Source organism: Halyomorpha halys, unplaced genomic scaffold, assembly GCF_000696795.3.
Source record: "Halyomorpha halys isolate HHAL.00 unplaced genomic scaffold, Hhal_1.1 Scaffold769.1, whole genome shotgun sequence".
Lineage (NCBI taxonomy): Eukaryota > Metazoa > Arthropoda > Insecta > Hemiptera > Pentatomidae > Halyomorpha > Halyomorpha halys.
The window spans coordinates 406,233-410,350 of record NW_027112617.1 but is presented as its reverse complement, the minus strand read 5'-3'; the positions used below and the strand labels follow the sequence as shown (position 1 = coordinate 410,350).

General features: G+C 27.9%; 1 protein-coding gene and 1 long non-coding RNA gene across 2 annotated transcripts in view; one reads left to right on the top strand and one right to left on the bottom strand.

Annotated features, from left to right (window-relative positions):
- Window positions 1–4,118, top strand: part of LOC106686054 (uncharacterized) — a 20,889-nt gene that overhangs the window by 5,772 nt on the left and 10,999 nt on the right. Inside the window, exon 2 of the long non-coding RNA XR_001343944.2 lies at window positions 657–831. This is a non-coding gene — a long non-coding RNA (uncharacterized lncRNA). The remainder of the gene's footprint in view (window positions 1–656; window positions 832–4,118) is intronic.
- LOC106686053 (sodium-coupled monocarboxylate transporter 2) overlaps window positions 1–4,118 on the bottom strand; it is a 38,696-nt gene that overhangs the window by 23,608 nt on the left and 10,970 nt on the right. The gene's annotated exons all lie outside the window — the stretch shown is intronic.

Here is a 4,118-nt window from a genome sequence, read left to right as displayed (position 1 = left end):
GTTGTGAAATGCTCACCAGAAATTGTGCCTAACGGTAGGGAAACAAAAACAGATTCATCTTTTGTCAAACTGGGTCTATTGTTATATAAATGTTATTTTCTCTTAAATCTATCAGTCCACGATCTATTATAAACAAAAATACTCCTATTCGTCTTGGAACGAAATGGATTTATAAATTATGTTGGTACTTTAACTCTAAATCATTACTAATTCATGTAATAAAGTATAAAATGATAAAGACCAGTTAACATGATATTAATTTTAAAACTTTTAATGTACTGGAAGAATGATTTGTGACTAATATTTCATGGCGAAATATAAGACACCAACGCAAGTAAATAGATTTTTTTATTCCATCTCAGAAAGAGATTTAGTGCAACTACTATACCTAAAAGTTGCTATAGAAAAACACCTTACAGATATTGAAACTCACACATACACAAGCTACTAAATTTTAAATGAAAAACATCGGAGGAACTCAGTGTGGGACTCTAGGTGATCATTTACAAGGATGCATATATGTTTTTAATTTAAAAAATAATTGTCATTGTTTAATTCTTTAATAATTGAATTTTAACGTAAGTAAAGAATCTCAGTTTAAATGTTGAGCTACAATGCGTAAAATTGTTAATAATACTACTTACAAACATTTGTAGCCACCATTGAGGTATACCTGTGAAGAGGGAGAGTTTTCGAGTAGCTGTTTATCCATTCACCAGGGGAGACAAATCGTAACGGAACAAAGGCGTTAACAAGTATCCTCGTTCCGATGATGAATTGACGATTTTGCATAGAATTGAGGTCACTGCCAGCGCTAAAATATCTTCAGCGGTAACTTCTCTTTAGCTCTTCAATCAAAATTACAATAAGATATCGTCCAGAGTTATTCAGTTACAATCGAGGTAGAGTAGTAGAGTTGTGTTGCCAATACATTTAATGAAATATGTAAATGAATTTTTAAAGTATTTTAATCTCATTTTTTTAACACGCATTTGTACCCTAAATGCCATCATATATTTTATTATGAATTATTTACCTCTACTGCATTAACCGGCCAACTATAGCACCGAGTGAATACCTTTCCTGCAAGCCCGACGATATCGACTACTATAGCGCTGACACCAGGACCTTAAGAAGATTTTTGTGTGGGGCCAGGGAGAGGGCCCACTCATTGAACAGATTTTTTTTTATTTTAAGAAATTTCAAAGTTAATTTCTTGTTAAAGATCATGTTTAAAATATGACATTAAAAATTCGATCTTTTTTTTTACATTTCTCATTCCTTACAAAGTGGGATTGTAAAGGTTTATTTTGAGCCTCAACACACACTCCTTACAATTTGAATTCACAAGTTATTTTCATAAAGTATAATGAACTTCACAATTGTAATACATCCTATATTTATTGGACATTTTTTTTCCCAATGCTTTGGCCTGTACATCCGTCTCCAGAAATTACATTACGTTTTTTATTGCCATTTCTACTCCAATATGTTTTTGTCATTTTATTACTTACGTATTAGACCTACCGACTTCTATTATGTTGTTTTAAGGTAAATTATGTACTTATTATTGTATAATCGCTGTTTTAACTGGTGCACAACTATCTATTTCCAAGTTTTGTGCTTGCACAAAAGAGATAAATCCTCAACGGATCTTTTTCTGTGGGGCTAGTGCCTACTGAATACAATTTTCATATCAGGTTATAAACCGCAACAAAAGAAATCTAGTTTGGCAGGTTAATACGTAAATTCTTGTGTTTCTTACATATTTTTCATGAACTCATTGATTTTCTAATGAAATAATAAAACACAAAACAAAATTTATTTTTTGTATTTCTCATTTTAAGAAGAAAAATAAAATTTATAACCGTATTTTTATTTTGAAAATACTTAATATTAAAAATATATTGGTATTTATTTTATAAAATAAAAAAATTAAAAATGAATATTATTTATTATTTTAATATATACAAAAAAAACTGTATATTTTTCAAAATATCGCTATGCCAAGGAAAATACCTTTGTGCATGTGTATGACGAAGTAGTTAATGAAATATTAATCCACATGTGAACCCACCTTTCACAGTGAGTATTTAGTTTCTTATTATAAACTAATATGATAATGATACTAAATCTCAATTATCATGTTTAAAAACAATTCTAGCCTTAACAAAAAATAATCTACTTCATATTATTCCTTGAATGATTCCATTGTTTTAGCCTAAAGATGTGCTTAATACCATTAGTAATGTGATCATTTAATAAAAAAAAATGATGAAATACTATGAAAACAATTCACAAGTATTTTTAAATATTATCAACCGAAGGTATGTACACGGTTTCCAAATTGCCTATAAACAATGGTCCTATATAAATATTTACTTCACCTTTTCCATAAATACTTGCTTACAAAACATGTTTTCAACGCTACGGCATAGTGCTATTGACATTTTTGTTGTTTATATTTTCGACAGAAATATGATAGAAAACCAGAAAATTTACTTTTGGTCAAATTTCTTTTAATCCTACCTTTGATTATGGAAAGTGATTTGACTTGCTTGATTTTCTTCAGTCATGTTTTTTAAAATTATTATTTTACATCGTTCTGTAGTTGAATACTCTTAGTAGCCCATTTCGTTAAGCTATTTAAAATTGATTTACTTAGGATGAATAGTTATGTTGATGAGGCATGGTTATGCTGGAATCATTTATTTTTAACACAAGCAATACGTCAACATTTATTGGTCACAAAATATTACAAGCATATACTAAAAAAAATTAATTGTTATTGTCTAGGTCTCGATATTTAACTTTCAGATCTATATTTAAATAAGCGTTCTTCTATATATATTCTGCAATATATATTATATTATTTATAACTATATTTATACATATTATTAGGGAACGAAGCCTAGGCATTGACACTATTCACAGCATTTAAATAATTTCATTTTTACATGTTAATATTTCTATATTTTTATTCTATTCTTAACGATTCAACTTTATCCATTTCATGTGTATTATGTTCTTTATAGTTCCTTCAATAATAATATTGACTGATGTAGTTATATTAACGTGAAGATCATTCTCCTATACATGAAAAATAGATGTTTATTCAACAATGTTAGTTGTTAGGGAATGTAATAAATTATTATAATTTTATAATTAATTATTATAAATCACTTTTTAAATAAAATAAGTTTTAAACAAATATTTAACTTATCACAAATCACACTGAATTTTCTCAATGCGGGTTTTAATTATTTAAATGGAAACGTTGAAAAGAAACATACATATATATTTTGTCTTTTGGTGCAACACTCCTGATGAACCTAAAGAACGGTGATAGCACTAACAGACAGTCTTCAAAACTTATTCATATATTTTCAATAGAAGGAGATATTAAATAATATGAGTAGATAGTGATGTTATAAACATGAATACGTTGTTCATTTAATTTTTTTTTCTAGCAGGGTAAAAGATAGTTTCATCAATTGACGTTTTAATGAATTTTCACCGGTTGAAGGTGGTAGCTTGAAAATTATGTCGTTTTCCACAGTTTTATATTGCATTTTTCTGCTACCTGTGACATTTTCATCGATAGTAGCGATGTACTAACCACTCTAGTGTTTTACAAACTGGACTAAATAACACTAAAAAAATATGTCTTATAGTTAACAGGGAAATACAATCGAAATTAATTATATAATTGGTTATAATTACAATTGAAACCAACAAATCTAACGAAAATACTTGATTAGTCTTAAAATAAATGTTCCAGCAACAAAATTTCAATTTTTCCTTATCAAATAAGAAAATAATATATTTTCATCAACCATAATATGTGTTCGACACGTGGAAACAAGAGCAACTGATACAGAAGTAAGCATTAACATTTCTGTATTAAACAGCAAGGATTAATTACGAAGAAAACTGAATTTTTCGAACTTCACCTATTCTTTTAGACGTCCCAATGTAATAATTTATATCTATTATTTATAAAGTGTGTAAATAATAATCTTATTAGTTAATAAAATTCTAGAACTAAAACGTATTTACTAAAATGATGGAAATATATATATATCACAAACACACGAAAGAACTGAGCTGTCACAACA